This window comes from Dipodomys merriami, unplaced genomic scaffold (genome assembly GCF_024711535.1).
Source record: "Dipodomys merriami isolate MVZ:Mamm:240054 unplaced genomic scaffold, mDipMer1.0.p SCAF_2, whole genome shotgun sequence".
NCBI classification, from domain to species: domain Eukaryota; kingdom Metazoa; phylum Chordata; class Mammalia; order Rodentia; family Heteromyidae; genus Dipodomys; species Dipodomys merriami.
This window is the reverse complement of record NW_027203381.1, coordinates 46,892,393-46,916,140: the sequence shown is the minus strand read 5'-3', so window position 1 is coordinate 46,916,140 and position 23,748 is coordinate 46,892,393. Positions and strand designations below refer to the sequence as shown.

The 23,748-nt window shown below is 42.0% G+C and overlaps 1 protein-coding gene across 1 annotated transcript in view; it reads left to right on the top strand.

Moving 5' to 3' along the window:
• The window catches only part of L3mbtl4 (L3MBTL histone methyl-lysine binding protein 4), a 374,322-nt gene that overhangs the window by 622 nt on the left and 349,952 nt on the right, over positions 1-23,748 (top strand). The gene's annotated exons all lie outside the window — the stretch shown is intronic.

The window sequence follows — 23,748 nt, the reverse complement described above, 5'->3', positions numbered from 1 at the left end:
TGTAAAAGCCCCAGCACTGGGCTGGTCACAGGGGTTGGAGCCTGGCAGATGCAGCCATTCTCCCCATTTCTGCAGCTGTGAAGTTTTGAGGTTCTGCACAGTCCACAGCACTCAGTGGCTGAAGTTAAACAGCCAGCTAATCTACACACAGGTATGTGTGCCCAAATACATGCAGCCTTGGAAGATGCCATTGGGCAGGCTTTGTGGGAACATTTTCAGTCCTGACCTGAACGTGCTACATGGACGTTTATTGCTGAGTTTCTCTTGATTAGTGTCCCAACACTGACTGCAGCACTGGAACTGGCCCAGCCCCTGAAAGGTTTCTGATCCTACAAAAAAAGCTATTGCAAGCAATGTAATCATTGCTACTCATGAGGCTGAGATCTTAGGATCCAATTCAGAGCCAGCTAGGGAAAGAAAGTCCACAAGACTCTTAGCTCCAGTTCAACACCCAAAAGCCAAAAATGGAGCTGTGGCTCAGGTGGTAGAGCACCAGCCTTGAGTGGAGAAGTTAAAGGATAGTGTTCAGGCTCTGAATTCAACCTCCAGTACTGGTACAAAAAAAAAAGCCATTGCTTATTCTCAGGGATGCCTTAAGGAGAAAATCAGCTTTAAAAATGGGTCTTCTTATGTACCAATATTTTAAAATTTTGTTGTGGTCATCATTGTGATTTCTTGTAAATAAAAACCAAAGGAGATTATGGCTATGATCCTGGGTGAGCACTGATGCCAGTTCAAAGGCAAGCTCATCTGAGAACAAGTGTTCTGCCCTGGACTTTGGCTTCTCATCTGGGCTTGTCCAGCCAGGATTGGCCTATCAACCTGGTGCTGTTTGGCACATGATGCTAAGGGTTAAGTCCAGCATCAGTTTGCCTGTCTGATAGGAGATAACTGAATGAAACAGGCAGTAGGAAGGAAACATGGACTGTTCTTGATCTCTTCTCATGTTCTTTATCTGGAAACCTTTATCTGGAAAACTACAGTAAGCATTCTTTAATTCCAGGGACAGAAAGAGAGAGAGAGAAAAATCCTCTCAGTGCTGTGGAACAGTAGGGAGTGGTAGAGACTATAGCAAAGCAGGGATTTTTAGTTGATGGAAGGAAAGTAGCTATGATTAAACAACAACAACAAACTTTAAATGAAGCAGGAATGTTCATCTAAAAACATGAAATGTCACTATTTAAAATATTGACTTACATTTTTAGGACACTGCTAAGAATAACATAGTATGTTTGTTCTATAGTATACATACTCTATACTATAGTTTCCATTTTCATCATACTAGGGTTTGAACACAGGGTTTTTGTAATGATTAGGCAGGCACTCTACCACTAAGCCAAGTTTCTAGCCCTTTTTTTTTTATTGTGAGAAAACCGTACAGAGGAGTTACAATTACATGGGCAAGATAACGAGTACATTTCTTATCAAGCATTGTTGCCTCCTCTTTGTTTCCCCTTCCCATCCCTTTCCATACTCTCCCCTCCTCCCACCCGATCCTCCCCCCATCCTCCACCAAAGTTGTAAAGTTCGTTTTTGACATAATGACTTGTACATCTCATTGTTGCAATGGGTCCATCTGTATCCCTAGTTAAACGATTTGTTTTTTCCCTTCCCCTCCACAAATTATACCAAGATCAAATACAGTGAAAGCATGGGTTATACCGTGGGGGAGCAACATACAAAGCAACATAGACATCATCTTATAAATATGTTAGAAACAATTACAAGAAAGGAAAAAAAAACAAAAAAAACATTTGAACACTTACCTTAGGGGTTCATTCCCCCAATATCAACTTATCTGACCTTTTCTTTTTTTAATTTTTATTTATTTTTTATTGTGAAAATACTGTACAGAGGGGTTACAATTACATGGGCAAGATAATGAGTACATTTCTTATCAAGCATTGTTGCCTCCTCTTTGTTTCCCCTTCCCATCCCTTCCCATGCTCCTCCCCCTCCCCCCCAATCCTCCCCGCCCCCCCCCCCCCACCAAAGTTGTAAAGTTCGTTTTCGACATAAAGACTTATACTTCTCATTGTTGCAATGGGTCCACCTGTATCCTTATTTAAACGACTTGTTTTTCCCCTTCCCCTCCACAAATTATACCAACATCAAATACAGTGAAAGCAGGGGTTATACTGTGGGGGAGGAACATACAAAGCAACAAAGAAATAATCTTATAAATGCGTTAGAAACAATGGCATGAAAAAAAAACCATTTGAACACGTATCTTAGGGTTCATTTCTCTAACATCAACTTATCTGACCTTTTCTGCTTGACTCAGACATATACTAGTTATTGCAAGTAAGGGAACCCATGGGACCTATGTTTCTTTGGGCCTGGCTTACTTCACTTAATATAATTTTTTTCCAAGTCTTTCCATTTCCTAACAAATGAGGCAATGCCATTCTTTCTGATGGAGGCATAGAATTCCATTGTGTATATATACCACCTTTTCTTGATACATTCATCTACTGAGGGGCATCTGGGTTGGTTCCATATCTTAGCTATGGTAAATAATGCTGCAATAAACATAGTCGTGCTGGTAGCTTTAGTGTGGTCTTGTTTGTGATCATTTGGGTAAATGCCCAAAAGTGGGATTGCTGGGTCACAGGGGAGCTCTATGTAGAGTCTTTTGAGGAACCTCCATACTGCTTTCCAAAGTGGTTGAACAAGTTTACACTCCCACCAACAATGAAGTAAGGTTCCCTTCTGTCCACATCCCCTCCAGCATCTGTTGTTATTAGAGTTCTTGATTTTTGCCATTCTAACTGGGGTGAGGTGGTATCTCAATGTTGTTTTGATTTGCATTTCTTTTATGGCTAGGGAGGTCGAGCATTTCTTCATGTGTCTATTGGCCATCCTTCTTTCCTCTTCAGAGAAGTTTCTCTTTAAGTCTTTAGCCCACTTATTTATTGGGCAGTTGTTTCTGTGAAGATTTGTTGTTGGGGGATTTAATTTTTTGAGTTCCAGGTATATTTTAGATATGAGACCCTTGTCCGTTTTATGTCTAGCCCTTTCTTGCACTGATTATTTTGAGACAGGATCTCACTTTTTGCCCAGGCATGTTGCCTGGATCTCAATACTTCTATTTCACACTTCCTGATGTAGCTGGTATGCCAGGTGCATAGCACGTGGCACAGATTCTTCCACTGAGGTAAGATCCTGTGAATTCTTTTGCCCTGGCTAACCTGCAACTGTGATCCTGCTAATATCAACCTTCCATCAAGCTGGGAAGTCAAACGAGTATTACCACACATACCTATTGATTGAGAAGGGGTCTCTTATAGCTAGAATTGCTGGTGCCCTGGAATTTATTTATTTAGAGACAGTTGCACTGTGGCTCAGCTGGTCTTGAACTTGTGATTCCTCTGCCTCAGTCTCCATAGTTCTAGATTTAAGCATGTGCCCCATAGCTGGTTCTATACTTCTACATTTAATCAAATTTTTAATTGTTTATCATGAATGCCGTCTTATTCGATAAAGTGTTAGTAAAACTTTGGAACCTTCCCTTTTAGGTGACTTCATTCCATCTAAGAGTTGCCAATGGGGAATGGGTCAAATCCTATGAGCAAATGTGATGTGGGAGGTAGTTAACAGCTTTGAGCCCCACCTAGACTTTGTACAAGGATTTCTTTTTGCCCTCAGATATACCTGTTGGTAAAAATCTTTTTCACTAGTTGGGTAACAACACATGAACCCTGCTGATGTGTGATTGAAGGGCCCAATGCCCTCTTTTCCTGTGGGGCTTTCATATGTTTACATTTGCCATCTTATATATTTGTTTTCATATGTTTGTACTGCCCCTCCCCTTCCTTCCACTCTCCTTTCCTTCCCTTCTCTCCCCTCTCTCTCTCTGTTTTTATCCTCTCCCCCTCTCTCTGCTTTTTATTTGCTTTCTCTTTTGTTCCCATCCTCTTGTTCTATTCTTAACATGTTGGAATTCTATGAGTTATCAGCTAAGACTTCAATGATATCATGTCTACCTTTCTTTTCAAAACCAGGTTTTGCAGTAAGGTCATGTTCACTAGCTTGATGAATTTTATTGTGCAATAATAATAAACCCTTTATGTTAACGTGCACTTGATACGATAAAGCCAGTGATAGAAACATCTTCAACAGCATACTTGTGAGGCTGGTGCTGGTGCTTCAGGCCTGTGATCCTAGCTACTCAGGAGCTGAGATATGAGGATTATGATTTAAAGCCAGCCCAGGCAGGGAAGTCTGTGAGACTCTTACCTACCATTAACTAGCAAAAAGCCAGCTGTGGTTCAAGTGGTAGAACATCAGTCTTGAGTGGAAAAGTGAGAGCACAAGGCCTTGATTTCAAGCCCGAGTATTGTGTGTATACATGCCTGTATGTGTGCACACCCCCTACACAAGACTTGTTAATTCTGTAAACCTTTGAGTATGTCTTTTGTCCACAACTGTGGTAGGCCATGGGATGGAAGCGATGAGAGGAGCCAGGCAGACTTCAAGACTTGTTGCCTCCCAGGACACTAATGGCTCAGGGCGGCAGATTCAAGTTGGGTTCCAGAATGTTCACAGGTTCTTCCTGCTTGTTCCTTTAGCAGCACTTCTAAACACCTGTTCTATGACACTTTGTTAGACCTTCTGCCCATAAGGCCCTTGCTCTTTGCAGTACAGCTGGGCAGATGAACTACTGTGCTGCTGACCCCCAGAAAGGCAGGCATGCAGCATCCCTGTTACTGTGCTTGGTGGGAAGCAGCTAGGCAGTGGAGCTTCCTAAAGTGACAATGAGGACATTTGTGTCAGGTCTCTAATTGACGGGATGTGTTCTGTTCTGATGATGGTACTTCAGGGGCTGCTATGGAAGGCAACAGAATGCAGAGCCGGCCACTGTCATGCTAGCTTTAGTCTGTGTCAGCTGCATCCTCTAGCTGCTACATCCAGAGACCACATGTTATGGACGACAGGGCAAGTGCCAGGCTTTAATCAGCACCTTGTAGAGATGAGTGGTACTCTTGGGTACTGGGCAATGCTTAGGTTATTTCTGCATTTCTTATATGGCCTTGATTGGTATATAGTACACAATGAGAAAGGTGCATTTCACTATATGGAAATGGTGAAGACTATTCATTCTCACATGTTTTTATTGAGTGATGATTACTTCAGCAGTTTTGTGTATGTCCACTTACAAATAATAAATAATAGACATAATAAATAATCTGAAATAATCTCTAAATCCTACCCCTGAGTATCATATCTTTGATAGAATGTTGAAATATTTTTTGGTGGATAACTTAGTTTGTCTAGGTAGATTTCAAAAACAGGCAATCTAATGGACATGATAAAATAGAGAAATCAATGGGTTATGGGTTGTATTTTTTTTTAGACAGGGTATCTCTCTGTCCTCAGGCTGGCTTCAAATTTGGGGTTCTTCAATGTTGAGTTTATAGGCATGCTCTACGACATCTGCCTGGAGTGTGACTTTTAGTAAAATGGTATTTGTTCCAAATATTCAGACATGATGAACCCAGTGAATGAAATGAACAGGCCAGTATTTATTGTTGTTTCTTTCCCATTTTCTTTCTTTCTTTTTTTTTTTTTTGTTGATTGTGAGACTTGACCTCAGACCTGGGCATTGTCCCTATGCTTTTTTGTTCAAGGATAGTACTCTGTCACTTTGAGCCATAGCTCCACTTCTAGTTATCTGGTGGTTAATTGAAGATAAGAGCCTTATGAACTTTCCTGCTTGGCTGGCTTTGAACTATGATCCTCAGATCTCAGCCTCTGAGTAAGTAGGATTACAGGAGTGAGCCACTGGCACCTGGTTTCAGGCCTGTGTTTATGTTGATACAGGTTCATAGTGAAACTGTATGTGACCAGGTTGGTGGTGTACCTGGGAAGAATAGTCTTGGAACAACGGTGTTCGATGACTGACATTTCTCAATTGTATTGGAAAAAGCATAGGAAGGTTGAGAGTTTCAAGAACCATAAGTTGTTCTTGTTATTTGTACCTACACACAGGTGAAGTTGGATGCTCTGATCTCACAAAGGGCAGGCTCAGATTCTTTTGTGAAGATCCATCCCACGTGTGATAGGACTGGTTCATCAAATGCTACTGAATAACTTCCACACAAAACGCAAAAACTCTCCTGTGGAGTTGTTTTTCACTTTTTCTTTATCCTCACCTTTGCCTAAATTCAATAACTTCTGCTCGTTACCTGCCAGGAGATCTGTGAAAATGGCTTAATGGAAAATTAGTTTTGCTTTGAGTTTAGAAACATACACTTTTTTTTTCCTTTCAAGCATGTTATTTGGTGTATATGAACCTATTTCATAAGGACTTTTACAATCCCTATCATAATAAATCTTCCAAAACTTAAACTTTAAAATGAAAATCCAGTGGTTGGGTGTTGGTTTCCAGTCAATTACGAAGCATCACTTAATCTAGCAAGCAGTATTGTGTTTGCTATCAATTATATTTCTGGTTTGTGAATTTTATGGTCAAGTTAATTGGCTGGCGACAGAGGTTAATTAGTACACAGCTTTTCCTTGGTTCCTGTGAGCAAATTGAAGTTGAAATGGGGTGCCTTTGATGGAATTCTGTGCTTCCATCAGAAAAAGAAACATTGCCCTATTCATAAAGAAATGGAAAGACTTGGAAAAAAAATCACATTAAGGGGCTGGGAATGTGGCTTAGTAGTAGACTGCTAGCCTACCATGCATGAAACCCTGGGTTCGATTCCACACTACCACACAAACAGAAAAAGCCAGAAGTGGTGCTGTGGCTCAAAGTGGTAGAGTGCTAGCCTTGAGCTGAAGAGCTGAGGGACAGTGTCCAGGCCCAGAGTTCAAGCCCCATGACCAACCAAAAAAAAAAAAAATCACATTAAGTAAAGTAAGCCAGACCCAAAGAAACATAAGCTCCATACTTTCCCCTTATTTGTAATAATTAGTATATGTCTAGGATAGTTCTAGCAGAGGACCACAATAGCTCAATAGCTATGTACATATGATCATATAATGTTAATTGATCATAATGTTAATATGATCATATTATGTTAATTGAAATGAATTATAAGATATGGAAATAATAATTTTTTTGTTTCTTTTTGTTTTTATATACTGAAGTTATTTCTTTTTTCTCTCGTTTTCCCCCTTTGTTTTATCCCCTGTTGTTACTATTTTTTATTTTGGTGCCTTGTGCCTTGTATATACATTTATCTGATTTGGGGAAGGATAGGGAATAACAAAATGGGGAGACAAAGGACAAAGGGTGAGCTAAGGCAACAGCAATACTCACAAGACAGTATGTTGGAAATGAACTGTAACCCCGCTGACATCACCCTTACAATAAAATAAAATAAAAATCTTAATATTCTAAGAAAAGGAAGAAACATGGAACAGGGGAAAAAAGAAATGGGATGCCCTATAGATAGATTTTTATAGAATGTGTTGAAATAGTGTGTGTGCATGTACATGCATGTGGTTTTGTCTGTGTGTGTGTGTGTGTGTGTGTGTGTGTGTGTGTGTGTGTGTGTGTGTGTGTGTGTGTGTAAGGAACTGCTCTCATCCTTTAAGTCTGAGTTATATGATGTGTTGAAGTCATAGCATGTATTGAAGGCCAGGGACTCTTTAATTTTCCTAACTTCTAATTTCTGCAGGATCTCTGACAGATGGTGATTCAAATTGAGCTTGGAATTTAAAAAATTGAGTACTAGAACATCATTAGAATAAATGTATAGATTCACAAAGCAATTACTCTGAAGGGATGAAAGTAGTGTGGTCATGTAAGTTCTGGAGTTTGACTTTAAAGAAAAACCTGTTCATTGTATACACTTGATGTTGACTGTCTGATACAGTATGTACTGTCCTAAGAGGGAAGGTGATGGAGGTTCAGGAGGCCCAGGCCCAGGCTCATGGCACTGGAAGCCATTGTTGAAAGACCCTTGTTTGAGTGATGCCTCACCCTTGCTGATTGCACAGTTGCCTGGCTACGCTGAGGTTTGGAGTGAGGGTGTGCTGTTTCTTTGACCTTGGTTCTGGTTGCTGAGTTCTTCTGCGCTATCTTCTAATGTACTTGTGCACACTTAGGTTTCTTATTTCCTTATGCTTCCTCTACTCTCAATGCCTCAACTGCCCATCTGTCTTGGTGACTGCAGCTGTAAACATGGTGTGTGGAAATGCTTTCCACACCTGGAGCCGTGCTGTGGGTGCTGAAGACATGTGTCTCACTGTCTGCTCTGAGAAGTGAGCTTCTGGGCTCACTTGACAGTCCCAGCTTTATTTCCAGGTAGGCACCAAGAGAGATGTATTTGGTCTAGAGGTTGCCCTAATTTGTGTGGTTTGGCAGACTGTGTTCCCATCATTTGTCCTTCTGTTTAGGAGATGTGAACAGTTTCTAAGCTGGATGCCCAGTGCAGCTGTTTTCCTGGATACTTTTTGAGGACTAGAGAAGAGTGCATTATTACAGCTTGAATAGGCTATATGAAGTACCAGGGACTCAAATAACACAAAGTAATATATTTTGTCTTTGTATCTATATCTATATTTATCTGCCTATCAATATCAACCAACACCTCTAAAGTCAATACTGTCTGTCTGTCTCTGTATCTATCTATCTATCTATCTATCTATCTATCTATCTATCTATCTATCTATCTATCTATCTATCTATCTATCTATCTATCTATCTATCTATCTACCTACCTACCTACCTATCTATCTGCCTACCTATCTTCTTTGCCAGTACCAGGGTTTGAACTCAGGCCTGATGTTTGTCTTTGTTGTCTAACACCCCACCACCTGAGCCATATCTCTAGGCTTACATTTTGCTGAGGGATTCTTGAGGACTTTCTGCTTGTGTTGGCTTCAAAACACCAGGCTTCAGGGGGCTGGGAAGGTGGCTCAGTGGTAGAGTGCTTGCCTTGCACGCATGAGGCCCTGGGTTCCATTCCTCAGCACCACATAAGCAGAAAAAGCTGGAAGTGGTGCTGTGGCTCAAGTGGTAGAGCACTAGCCTTGAGCTGAAGAGCTGAGGGACAGTGCCCAGGCCCAGAGTTCAGGTACCATGACTGGCAAAAAAAAAAAACAAAAACACCAGGCTTCAGGTCTCAGTCCCCTGAGTTTCTAGGATTACAGACCAGAGCCACCAGCACCTGGCAACACAAAGTAATATTCTAATGGTGCTAAATTTTAGTAATTAGTCAAAATTCAGTCTGAACTATGCCCTATGAATGGATATAAAGTTCTTTTGTTGTTTTTATTTTTTACAAACAGTGCCTAAACACATGGAATGTGTGCTTCCTGATATGGCACACCTCCACCCAGAAGTATGGTGATTTTGATTTTATTCCTCTCCTGGTAATCCATCCTGCCTGGGAGATACATAAGATCTATTGTTCCTAAATTCAGTCTGCTGCTTTAGGCTGAGTAGAAGCAGATTCCAGTAAGGTACTGTTTAGGGGCAGAGGCAGGGGCTCTCAGATGTCTTTTTCTAGTAAGGACAGTGGAGGCGAGAGCAGGCCAGCAGTACTAGGAACTTAGAGTTGGATCCGGCTCCACCAGTGCAAGTCAAAGGCATTATAAGCTTCAGACATTCCCTATCAATGACACAAGAAGATGTAGCCCTCAGGTGTGCCGCACAGGTTGGTGCTCAGTACCCGGTCCTTTGACAGGTGGGCTGTCTCCCTCTGAAGCTGCTGTAGATTTTGCTGTCAGGATTTTGAAGTTAGGCATTGAACTATCTTTTTTGGTTATTGCTTGCATGTGCAAAGGACTGAGGGAACTTCTCAAGTAGTTTGCAAAACCAGACCCACAATTTTCTTTTTTGGCTGGTCTACCTAAGTGTTTATGCTCAAGGTTAGCACTCTACCACTTTGAACCACAGTACCACTTCTGGTTTTTTGGTGGTTAATTGGAGAAGAATCTCATGAACTTTCCTGCCTGGGCTAGCTTTGAACTGTGGTCCCCAGATTTCAGCCTCTTGAGTAGCTTGATTACAGGCGTGATCCACGGGTGTCCAGCTCCACATTAAAAATTTATTTATTTATGTTTGGTGTGGTGGTGGTGGTGGTGGTGGTGGTGGTGGTGGTGGTGTGTGTGTGTGTGTGTGTGTGTGTGTATGTGTGTGTGTGTGTGTGTGTGTGTGTGTGTGTGTGTGTGTACTGGGACTTGAATTCAGGGCTGAGGTGCTTTCCCTTAGCTTTTAGTGAAAAAGGATGGCACTTGAGCTTTTTGGTGACTAATTGGAGATAAGAATCTCATGGACTTTCAAGCCTGGGCTGGCTTTGAGTCACAGTCCTCAGATCTCAGCCTGTACTGGCGTTTGCTAGGTAGCCACCCTCACGTAAGCCACACTCTCAGTCTTTTCGTCAATTTTTGAATATGGTCTCACACTTCTGCCTGGGGTAGGATTCATACCATGACACGCCTACTTGTTCTTGCAATGTAGCTGGGAGAAGGGAACCAATATGTCCATTTTGTTTGTTGAGATGATGTTTTATTAACTTTACCAAAGCTGAACTTGAACCTTGATCCTCTCAAACTCATCCTGCTGAGTAGCTAGGATTACAGACACGAGACGCCAGCACCTGGTCTTATGTTCTGTTTTTTTTTTTTTTTTAAATGTTTGAGTCCAATTACTGGGTTTTACTCGAGATTAAGTACCAAAAATGTCTCCAATAGAAGAAATAGTTTGTGAGAGAGCCAGAATTATTGGTAGTCTAAATATTTCAATTTATCTTATAAGAAAATTTACCTAATATTGAATTGAAACCCTCCTTGTACAACTACTTAAAGATAATAATAATAATAATAATAATAATAATAATAATAATAATAATAATAATAATAAGCCAACTTCATTTGAAGACTCTTCTTAAACTTAGCAATTTACTCAGCTATTTCTCCCAACTGTAGGTTGCTGTTTTCTAAGACATAAGTGCAGTTAAACTTTACATTGTGGTAGCATTGGAAAGGCTGGTAGCTGTGGCGCTTTCTTTGTTAAATTACTCTGGGTGCTGAGATAAAAATCGATTATAAATAAATGGGTCTCATGGATAATTAGTATGCATTAATCAAGGGGGAAAATCCCCTTGAGAACAAAGTGTCTTATGCAGTTAGGTGGCACTGTTTCCTTTTTCTTTCCAAAGGTTTGACTAAGTGTAATTAAAATACAAAAATATGTCCTTATTTAGATCTAGCTGGATTAAAACCAATGAGGAAAAGCATGAGAAGCAGTTGATGAAGATCTGGCTCTGGTGTTCTCAAAGCCATCTTCTTGTCCACTAGCAGAAAGGGATTATTTGCTTTTAGGCTGCTCACTGGGATTGCTCAGAAGCAGCCTCAGGGTGCACAAATCCAGGTGCCATGAGGTCTGATGGGTACCCTGAGCAGATGCAGTGGCCTGAGTATAAGATGGGCGGGGCGTCATATGGAGAGTTGCTTCTGCAATGAATTACTGTGGTTTGGGAATTTTAATTCTTAGCTTTGTCGTCTTCTTCTTTTTCCCCAGTAGAAGTGTGAAATCCAGTTTTTTACAAAACACATGTTTGATTTCTGGCAGATGACAGGGTCAGCACTGCAGAGGGAGCTGAGACAACTTCTGTCCCCACCCATGGCCTCTCCCCCTCTGCTGTACTGCTTTCTGGCCTGAAGTCCCAAGGGCTCAAACCCACATGCTGCTCATATGGGTCTGTGAGGTGGGGAAACTTCAGGCCTGAGATTATCCACCTTCCTCACTTATTATGCAAAGAATGGTTTAATCTTAAAAGATGCTATTTGAATCTTCATTTGAAAGAATGAAGATGGCCACGAACATAAATACTCCCATTACATTTCAAAATAGGAGCTAGCTTCATGTTCTCCAAGACTAACATTTTACTATTATTATTAATTTGTCAATACTGGGACTTGAACTCAGGGCCTCTGGCTTGTTTGGGTCGTTTGTTTGGCTGGTGCTCTACCCTGTGAGCTGTATCCCCAGCCCTTTTGCTAGCTGTGTTGGAGATTGGAGTCTTGTGGATTCTTCTACCTCACTGGGCTTAAACCATGATCCTCCAGATCTCAGACTCCTGAGTAGCTTGGATTACAAACTAAATATATTTTTACTTTTCTGTTTATGAGTTGGATTGTTGTTTTAGCACTACAGAGACAGTCATTCAGTTTTAGGCATTGTGAACCCCTAGGTATGCTGGGGTTTGTGTGTTGATCTCAATACTTTATTGTAAGACTTGGGGGAAAGAAACAGTTTACCATTCCTTGTTCCTTTTGGCTCCTTTATTATAGATAACATCCCTGGAGTTAAACTATCAAAGTGATAAAAAGAAAACTGGGTATAGAATACCCATAGGGTATGGAAATGCACTTCATTACTGTGGAGCTGAAATGCCAGCCACATCTTGTGTTTTGCAGTGTTGAATTCAATTCCTCATCCTCTCTCATCTCCCCACCCCCACCCTGTCCCAGGCTTTCCACATGCTGTTACTACTGATTACTCTTTGAGGCCATGACTAAACTCATGCACACACCACGCTTCAGGGGCTGTTTATAACACCTGGGCAATGAATGGGGGTGAGGCACATGCCAGAACCTATATGTCAAGACATACTATTCTAGTGCTAAAACAAATACAACAAATAGCAACAAAATAAAACCCTGGGCTGGCTTGTATTCTTTTATGTGTCTCTTCATGTTGTATACATTTTCTCTTTTCTGTCCTAAACGTCAGTAAGAGAGGTGACAGTGTTGTCCTATTTGTCCAGAGAACATGGAGAGGGGAGGGGGCAGGGAGAAGTGGCTGCTGGTCTCTGGGGTCACAGGACGGATCTGGGAGGTGTGAATGGGGCGTGAGCAGCCATCACTTCCCGTTATCAGAGGAAGAGGTATGCCATGGTTTAGGATATAATGAAGCAGATGCCAGGGAAGACATCTGCATGTATGTAGAGCTATTGTTAATAGTAAGTTTTGTAAATATGAGAGCTGCTCTTTCAGAATGGACAGGAGACAGGTTGGAAGTGTGGGAGGTCTGTCTGTATGACCTCTTTCTGAGTGAACCCCATCGTTCATAACATAAGTGGGTGAGACAGGGAGCCCTTTCTGTGCTTCTGTTTCCTGTGCAGGAAGCAGGCCACCCATCTTAAGCTTTATATTTTGCAGAGGGCTTTCCTAAAGGGCTTTTTTCTCTTTCTTATTTTCAGACTTACTTGGGGAATTCTTCCCTCCTCTACTATTTTTCTTAGGGCTCTGCATTAGGATTCTTTGTTTCTTCAGAAGATCTAAAGTATGCTATTTATGGATTGACTCTGGTTTCTTTACCTGTCTTCTCTTTACTGATGCCTTCCTCTGCCTTTCTAAGTCACTCGTCTCTCCTGATAATCATGTACTGGAGGTACCATGGCAGACGTGTGGTGATGCAGGAAAATGAATGATGTTTTTAATCTGTCATCATAGTCTCTCCCTTAAGTATTTTTAATGGTTCATCCCTGTGATTAGATCATGAGATATGGACTCCACAGAGATATGGACTTTGCTTTGTTCAGTTCGGGGGCTGCAGTGTTCAGAACAGTTAGTAAATGTTGTGGCACAGTTGATAGATGTACACTTGCTATATCATTCCTGGCCCTCCATGTTCAACTCTACTCAACCAAGTTGTTGTTACTGTTTGTTGTGGAGTCCCAAACATTGATAGCCTAGGCTGGTTCTCTGTGCACTTTACCTTGTCACACCTTTGCTTGTAATAGTCATGTCTCACTTTTTTTGTTTTGTTTTGTTTTTTGCCTTTCTCTACATGTTGAAATATTTCATATTCTGCAAGTTCACTTTGTATGCTATTTCTTCAATGAAACCTTCAATCCCCAAGTGGTGGGCTCCTATGCTCTTACTCTCTATGTTAGATGTGTGATCAGTTGTTCATTTTTTTGCAGGCTGCCTTGTATTATAGTGATTTCCTGCAGGTCTTGTCTCTCTTCCTGGTTTGAGAGAGCAATTAGGAAATGCATGCATTTCCTGCTCCTTGTTCTGACAATTTTGCCTGCTGGCTGTTTATAAAACCATCACTGAAATGAATTATATGTAATATTTATGCTTTTCCCCATGGCATTGGCTTAAGTTTAGAGTCAGGTTCAAATTCTAATTGAACAAAGGATTTTAGTGCTTCCTAAATGATACTATTAGAATGGTGGTATGATGAACAGATGGCTACAAAGGAGTTATGCGTATTGGGCCTTTAGGAGAGACATTTAGGAATAGGCAAGGATATTCCAAAAATAATGCTGGAGAATCACCCCTGTCTTCAAGAAGATAGATAATTAAGTATTAATAACGTGGGCTTAGTTTTATAGTTTGGGTGTTGGTTGATTTTTCTCCAAAGGCCCATGTGTTGGAGGTTTTGTCCCCAGCCTGTAGCACTGCACTGCTGGGAACTGGTAGAATCTCTAAGAGGCAGAGCCTAAAGGAAGGAAGGAAGTTAGTTTATTGGGGAATGCCTGTATTGGGGAATATTGAGACTCAGCCCTTCCTCTCTATTTTTTGCTTCCTGGCTTCCATGTGCTGCTTTGTGATGAAATAAGCCACCACATAAGGATTAAGCAACCATGGACCAAAACTTCTGAACCTTTGAGCTGATATAAATCCCTTTGGCCTCTTAAGTTGGTTATCTTAGGCATTTTGTCACAGTGAAGGGAAGCTGACTAATCCATTTAACATGTAGAAGAAAACTAAATTAGTGATTTCAAAGGTATAAAGCATTTTCCTGGGGAATTCCAAGAGGTTACACAATTGTCAGTTCTCACAGATGGTGGTAGAAGGCTTGCAGGGCTGAATTTTGTCACTTGACTGACCATGTTTCTTTTGAATTGATAAACTTACTCAATTTTCCTTCGTTTTAGTGAGTTGGAAATAGTCATCTATTCTTTTAAACTTTTTGGCACTTTCAGTCCCCATAGCAAATTGAGATATTTGGTTTTGAATGTATCAACTTTCTTCCCTTTTATGTTGAAAATTCTGCTTTTCTGCATGTCTTCTTCCTTCCTTCTCTGTTCTACCTCAGAGGAAGATTGACCCCTCTTCCAAAGCAGAGGCTCTGTTCTAGCTTCTACTTATACTCCCTGTTTCCAGGCAAGTCTCTGCCAGTTATACTGCCTTCAAATATTGGATCCCTCTTGCTCCTCCTTTGTGGACTTTCTCAGACTATGCAGAGAGCTTGAACATCCTTACACCATGGTGACTAGCTTTCCCTAGAGGGCCCCATCCAGGAGAAGGAGCTATCCTCCTATGGGTTTCTTCTGTAGAAGTTGGTTCTGCTACATTCTCTTCAGTGGACATGAGTCACTTAAGTCTGGCCCACAATTATGGTATGAAATTCAAAGGGGATATAAGTTTCCCTTTCATTGTGTTCTGAGCACTGACTTTGTTCTTGTGGAAAATGTCTTTTGGAGCATGTCAAATTCAGTGTCTAGATTCATCCTCTCACATCCTGGGATTTTTCTCTGTCTTTTCCTTGGTGAAGGACACTTCCCTTATTGCTACCCAAAGTGGAAATTTGACATCCCTTCCTTTCTTTCTGTGGCCCCTGTCTGTTTGGTCACCAAGTCTTGCTGGATCCCACCAGATTCTTTTGTTTCTTAAGTTTAACTGATAGGGTAAAGCTACAGTCATCTCATGCAGTAAATTAACTTTTATTGACTATCTCCTATGTCCCAGGCATCATTCCAGGTGCTGAAGATGCAAAGATAGAGAACTCTTTTGGAGCTTATGGTTTATGAAGCGTACCAGAAAAATGAAACAATTACTGTGAAAGGTGCCTAGGTTCATTGTAAGGGAGCCTTGAGAAGTAGATGGGTCATCTCATGAAGCCACCTAGGAAGTGACATCTATTCTGAGTCTTTAGGGATGTTCCAGGTAGGGGGTGAGGAAATTGCAGCAAGGTAAACTGGATTAATAACCTGTCTAGGAGTACAGGTTGGTTAATCTGGCAGGCAGTAAGGTTATGAATCAGCTTGTAAACTGAGTTAGTTGGACTGTTCCTAAGGCCCCTGAAGGGCATAAGTAAGAAGAGCAGTTGTACAGGCATCTTAGGGCCATATATGAAAAGAGGCCTGGAGCCTAGGAAGACTGGGTTAGTGTCTTATGCCAGGGATGATATAGGAATCTAGGCAGTAAGCTCACTACTACAAAGCATTAGTGAGCCAGGGTATGAGTTTTTTAATGTGGGTCCCTAAATTAATTCACTACATCAATGTTTTTTATAATGTAGGAACAGTCCAGATCTCCCAACTATACTAGGGCAAAATCCATTTGGAAAAATAGAGTTTTCATATTATTGGGAATTTTCTTCCACATATGAAGACTTTATTGAATTGGGTCAGAAATGAATTTCATTTCAATATCAAATTAGCTGAAAGCCCTGCCTGTGAATATTTCCCCATATAGTTCATGCTTCTTTAGAAATTTCATTTTGCCTGTTGTTTTAATATTGGCAAGTGACATCAGTAATAAAAGCATGGGTGTGGAAGGAAATGATGGCACAGAGGTGTGTGTGTGTGTGTGTGTGTGTGTGTGTGTGTGTGTGTGTGTGTGTGTGTGTGTGAGATGCCCTAAGTGGGCAGCAGTCAACTGTATTATAGGGAGCTATTTCTTGGTACAGGTAGGGAGCATGTGGCTTCAGGGTGTTTTCACTGTCTGGAAGGAATGTTCAATCTCCAATTGACTTTGATGGAGTTTAATTAGTGTCTTTGAAATTTTAAATGTTCCTCCATTTCTATGTTTTAATGTCTTTTAGTGTCTGACTGAATGTAAGCTACTTGTTGACATAGTATATTTAGCATTTCTCAACCTAAAATGTTGGGATTTTTGTAAATGAACTCAGCTTCAACCCTGCCTTACCTCTAAAAAGGAGAGAATAGAAGAAAATTGATTTTGTAGTTCTTTACATAACAATGATTTGCGAACACCAGCAGGCCAAGGTATTTATGCTTATGACAATTTGTGACTTGTTCAGGGGTTGTTTTCACTGGTGTTTGTACAGGAGGCGGCCCAGTGGGTAACCACTTGCCTTAGTCACATAGCTGTGAAGTGGTCAAAACCAGCCGTGAGGTGTGTGGGCACAGCCTAGGTTTACACTTGCACAGGTGGATTGTGGGGGCCAGGCTCCTTCTTGTGCTGTACCCTTCAGGACACCTCCCATGCATGAGGCCCATGAAGGCAAGAACCATGGAGAAATCCTTTGTAAGCACAAACCTTCGTGCTATGAATTCTAAGGCCATACTTTAAAGAAAGCAATAATTTAGTCTTATCTGTCTCTTAGGATGACCCCAGCCAAACCAAACATAGCTTCTTTCTTGGCTAATCTATCACTTCCAGGTTTATTATTATTCTGTTTTGAAAACAGTTACTAGAAATGATGCAATGGAGGTGATTTTTTGGTATTAATTCACTTGGCATTTGCATGGATTTGAAGCAGTTTGCAAACCCAGGCCTGCCCCATAATTTCCTCTTTTTTCCTCTAGGATTTCTCTGTTACTCATTGGAAGATGGTTGTTTATTGTACAGTGCTTGATCTGTTTAGAGTGTTGGCTTTGCTGTTACTGCGTTGGTCTCCCTGTTTATGACAGGGATCACCCCACCTTAGATGGAGTGACTCCTGTTTTTCCTGGGTCAAAACTAAGATTGTTCATTGTGCAGATCTGGGGTGAGTGTGCTGGAGGTTAACCCTGCAGTGGCTCAGTTAGAGAAGAGCCTGGGTCAAGGGCACTACATAGACTGCCTGCATTGAATGGAAGGGGCTTCATTCAACCTGTTGGATATCATGGGACCTCTGTTTACCTGAAGCATTTGGCAGTTTGGGAAGGTGTGGTGAAGGACTACTCTGTTCAGATTGTTTCTTTGCCGCATAAGAAGTGAGCTGCCTAGTTCCCAGCGTGGATGGGGCTGCTGTGCCAAGGATGCAGAAACTGGATGTCTTCCCAGAATCTAGTCACATCTATGAAGTGTACCTTCATTCCTTTTCTTGGAGGTTTTCCCTCAGAATCTGGTGTGTGTGGGGAGGAGCAGTGTTTAAATACTAACATAAAACTTAATGCAACACCAGATGTATATGAATTTCCAACCGTCCTAGGTTTGGGTAATGTTTTACAAAAGGAAAAGCAATGTGTGTTTAAATGTGTTTTGCAATAAAGCAGTTAAGAGCCATTGATGGTCATCTGGCTTGAAGAAGACTCTGAAGTTAATACTTTCTTCCTGTTATTTGCAAAATGTAATTACAGTAGGTTAAATTCTTGGAGGAAAATGTATTTTGAAGTGAAGAAGCTGAACTGTGTTTTCATTTCATTTCCTTTTTTTTTTTTTAAAGAAAAATGGTCACAAAGCATTGAAGCAATTTACATATTTTCAAAAACTACATCTCCACAATCCTGTTTAGACAGAGTTACAGGACATTGGAGGCTGAGAGGGGCACATTTTGGATTGGAAAGGGTAGGTCAGCAGGGCTAAATTGGGGATGTCTTAAAAATCAGAATTAAGTGTGTGTGTGTGTGTGTGTGTGTTTGTGTGTGTGTGTGTGTGTGTGTGTGTGTGTGTACTGGAACTTGAACTCAGGGCCTCATGCTCTTGCTCAAGGCTGGAGCTCTATCATTTGAGCTACAACTCTGCTTCTGGCATTTTTTGCTGATAAATTGAAGACACAATCTCATTGATTTTTCTGCCCTGCTTTGCCCAGAGCCACAATTCCCAGATGTCAGCTTCCTGAGTAGTTAAATCAAAGGTGTGAGCCACTGGCGCCCAGCAAAAGCAGAGTTTTGGCCATCACAGTAGAGGAAGGCTTGCTAAAGAATGATGAAATGGAGAAAATGAAATGAAGAAGTACAAAGCTCTTATTGAAAATTACTGTTGGTTCTGGGATTTGATTTTTATCCTACTTACACATTAATAAATTGGCCTGTTACTGCTTCAAGGAGGCTGGCAAAAGACATGAGACTTTCAGTTCAGTGACAAGGGAGCAAGGGAGCTTATTGAACAGTGAGCAGCAGCATGGACTGATTTCCCTTCCCCACAAAGCGCTGGGGCAGCATGATGGGGGCAGGCAGGTGCTGTGTTGAACTGTGTTTGCCACCTAGCTGAGTCCCATATGAAAAGATGCCTAGTACTTCCACAGCTCACAGAAAGGATGTGCATTAGTTAGAGACTTCCAGGGCAACAGAAACAATAGGACATACATATTTGTGAGAAGGAATATATTAGATAGGCCTAGATGGTCAGAGATGGAATGTCCCACACTGGCTGTCTGCTGGCTACAAGAGACAAGAAGTCTGTTTAGTCCAAAAAGCCAGAGGCCTTAGAAAGAGAGAAAGGTCACCAAGGCAGTCCCAGCCTGAGGCCAAATATCTAAAAGCCTCGTGGAGAGCTACTGCTGCAAGTGCAAGCTCAAAACCCCAAGAACCTGGAGTCTCATGTTTATGGGTGATAGCAACAGGAAGATCCCCATTGAAGGCCCATGTGTGGAAGGTACAGTCAACAGCCAAGGCAGGTCTTCCCTACTAGTTTTTTGTTTTTGTTTTTGTTTTGTTTTTTGGTTTTTTGTGGGTTTTTTTTTTTTTGCCAGTTCTGGGGCTGGAACTCAAGGACTGGACACTGTCCCTGAGCTTCTTTTGCTCAAGGCTCGCACTCTACCACTTGAGCCATAGCATCCCTTCTGGCTTTTTCTATTTATGTGATACTGAGGAATCTAAACCAGGGCTTCATGCATGCTAGACAAGCACTCTACCACTAAGCCACATTCCCAGCCCTTTCCTACTAGTTTTGCTGATTCACATGCCAGTCTTTTGAAACAGACACAGCCAGAAGTATTTGCATTCTTTAATCCAGGAAAGCTGACCATCAAAATTAACCATTACAGGCAGTTGAGTCTTTGCTGGGGTTGGAGGTGTACAAAGAAAGAGAGACATGAACCCATCTCTCAAATTTACCAGTTGCATAAGGATCCAGAAGAAATGTCTTGGATAAAGGAACAGTTAGGGTGCTTCATTCTTAGTACAACCAAGATGTAGGCATAGGATGGTAGAGGTCTGGAGTTCCATTTTTTCCTAATAGTTGCAAATTGGGAGATGTCTTTAAGGTTTCAGGTTTGTATTTATTACATCAGAGTAAAGGATGAAGAAACTTAATTGCAGGGTGGTCCATAGAATTTGGAAGGGCCCTTTGTGGTGATATTGACCAGCTTTGTGGGAAAGAGAGTCAGGAGTTACAACAAGGAATTCTTTTGCTGGTTCTACAACTGATCACAAGATCAGTATGCTTTTATTGTTTTGTATCTATTTTCCCACCATCATTTCAGTGATTTGTCACTTTATTAGAAGCATTCTCTAAGTAACATTCACCTCAAGCTGCTGGTCCAATAGTCCCCGCGTTCATATTCAGAACACAGTGCTGGGGGAGAGGGAGTGTGTTTGGTACGTGCAGAAGTTGGTGGCTTTCCTCAGGATTAACATTTTGTGAGTGTGTCTCTCCCACTTGAAGCTGGGCAGCTCTGGTATAGAGAAAACATCCTCTCATCTCTGAGCACTTCACCTGCAGATCTTCATTCCCTACTTCATCAGCCAGGCTTCTTCTTCCTCATTAAAGTGTACTCTTCTGGGGGGCTGGGAAGGTGGCTCAGTGGTAGAGTACTTGCCTTGCATGCATGAGGCCCTGGATTCGATTCCTCAGCACCACATAAGCAGAAAAAAGCCAGAAGTGGCACTGTGGCTCAAGTGGTAGAGCGCTAGTCTTGAGCTGAAGACCTGAGGGACAGCGCCCAGGCCCAGAGTTCAGGCTCCACGACCAACAAAAAAAATGTACACTTCACATATATTTTCAGAACTGTGTTAAGTACTCTGAATGAATGATCATGTTCTGATTATTCACCCAACAGTGACAGGGTAAGCTATGTTAGTAGAATGGCCTAGTGACCAAATGTGGCCACTTGACTTTTTTTTGTAAATTTTTTTCTTGGCATGCAGCTGCACCCATTTGTTTCCCTGTTGTCTCTGGCTCCTGCCATGCTAGGGAGCAGAATGTCACAGTGATAGCAAAGAATATATGGCCTCAAAACCAAAAGACTACTGCCTAAAGTCCAAGGTAGTTGAATGGGTAGAAGACTCCTGGGTGTCTAGATGTTGGTGCATGCCCATAGCTCACTACACAGAGTGTTTAAAAGCACCCTTGATTCCTAGATGAAGGTAACCCTGGAGGAGGTTCTTGTGTGGACAGTGTTCCATAGCAATGGGACTCAACAGGAGACAGATAATTGCGGGGTGAGGGGAAGGCTTCTGGGGCAGGCTTCATCACAGCCTTCTCATCCTTTCTGATATCTCTTGGGCTCTGCACACATTTGGCATCACACATGCATTGAACTATGATGGCTTCATTTCTTTTGTACACCTGTAGGGTGTGAGTTTGTCTCTGCTGGAGGCCCTAAAGGAGAGGTGGTAGCTCTTGATCTTGTGCCTGAGGGTGCACCACACAGGGCTGGATAGCAGGCCGAGTCTCCCACAACTACCTGATAGCCCTCAGATGCGGTGTTCTACTCAAGAACCAGTAGTGTTGCCTCCTGCTGGAAGTAGAATGAGATTTAGTACTCTGTTAGAGGCAGATTGCCATTTTCCAAGTTTAACTTTCACTCTAATTCGTTCCTTGGCATAAGGTCATCAGAGCTAATTTTCTTGTAACATATGAATCCAGGGTGTTCAAGATTCTTGCATCAGGTATTTTTTAAATTATCGTGTGTGTGTGTGTGTGTGTGTGTGTGTGTGTGTGTGTGTGTGTGTGTGTGTGTGTGTTTGCACCAGTCCTGGAGCTTAAATTAAGGGCTTGTTCCTGAGTACAGGATGTTGATGAGCTTTCTTTGCTCAAGGCTGGCCCTCTACCACTTGAGCCACAGCTTCACTTTTGGCTTTTTTTTGGAAAATAATTGGAGATAAGAATCGCATGGACTTTTCTGTTCAGGCTGGCTTTGAACTATTGAACTTTGAACTCTTCAGCTTCCTGAATACTAGGATTATGGATGTACAAGCCACCAATGCCCACTTCTGTGGCAGATATTACTATGGGCTCACTGCTGGGCACTGACCTGTTTACACAGATGAGAAAGTGTGGTGGAATAGGTTAATTGTTTCTCAGATTTATAATCCCAGTCGCTCAAGAGGCTGACATCTGAGGACTAGGGTTTGAAGCCAGCTTGAGCATAAAAGTCTGCATGACTCCATCTCCAGAATAATTAGCAAGGTGGCTCAAGTAGTAAAATGTTCAGCTAGAAAATCTGAGTAAGAAAGGTCTTGAGTTCAAGTCTGGTCTTGTACTGACAAAAGAGTAGGGGTGGGGGAGAGAGATAGGGAGAGGGAGAAGGGGTATAAGAGGGAGAGGAGTGGAGGGAGAGAGGAGGAAGAAGGGAGAGAGGGAAGCAGGAAGGAAGGAAGGAAGGAAGGAAGGAAGGAAGGAAGGAAGGAAGGAAGGAAGGAAAAACCCAGTACCACTCCATGCCTCTCCTTTGTCTGATGGAGAACCAGACCTGTCCTTGGTAACAAATTCCATTATTTCCTCTCCATACTTTCCATGCATCCCTCCGTACTTTACACCTGAACTCTCAGAAGACATTCCAGCCAGGCTTTGGGATGCCCAAATCTTGGTTTACATCAGATTGACATCTTCCCATTTTGAGCTGAATCCCCTGCTATCCTTGGGCTGGTTTTCAGAGCCTTCCCTGAAGCCTTCCCAAGTGATACTCTAATGCTGTTTCCTTTTATCCCCTTCATAAATTGCCTCCTATGCATCTAAGCTCCTCAGTGCTGCTGAGCCACGGCATGTGTTATTTCTTGTCTTCTGTGGCCCACGTAAGTGCCCTGTTCTTCTAACCCAGGGCTTCTCAGCCTCAGCTGTGCTGATGGTTTTGGATCAGATAATTTGTTGTTGTGGAACTTCCTTGGGCTTTGCAGAAAGTTAGCAGAATGTTTAGCCTCTACTTCTTTCATAATGTGTCATATGGCTGCTTTGCTTCTACTTGACTTCCCATCAGGATATATTGTCCTCATCCTCATCAGAGGCCAGTCCAGTGGCCTCTGAGCTAAATCCACCTTTCCTCTCTAAAATGTTAGTTGCCTCAGACCATTTTTTCATACATGGTGGTAACACAGTAGACTTGCTTCCATTTGTGTGATTTGCCTTTTAAGCCTGGGGAATTCATGCTGACTTGATATACTTGAGCAGCTCAGCACTGAATGTCCTCAGATGAATCTTTCTTTATGTATGGTCCTCCCAGTCCTTGGTATCTAATTCCATTCCACACTTCTTTTCTGTGATGCTAACTGTAAATTGCCATTTCCCTATAAAGGGGAAGGTATGGTGGTGAATATCCTCTCCCCAGATTTAGAATGAAGACAAGGAGGTAATGTGAACTTTGTGAGTGAAATGCACAGCACCTGTTCAAAGGTAGACCACAGCCTTTGTAACCATCCATCCACATGAACTGGAGGGAGTCTTTTAGAAAACATGGGGAAAATGGGACCTGGCTGCCTCCACCTCGGAGAACATTTGTCCATAGGTTAAGTGGCTTCTGGAGCGTTCTGATGACTGTATGTATGTATATGCGGCTACGGCATTTTGGTATGGGTGTGTTGAGAGGTTGCCAGGAATGGCCCTTTATCCAGCTGTGGGAGGCTCAGTACAGCTGTCTTCACTGAGCAAGGAGAAATACCGTTGCAAAGAAACATCCTCTCTGGGATGAGACCAGGAGGTGCACCATGGATGACTCTG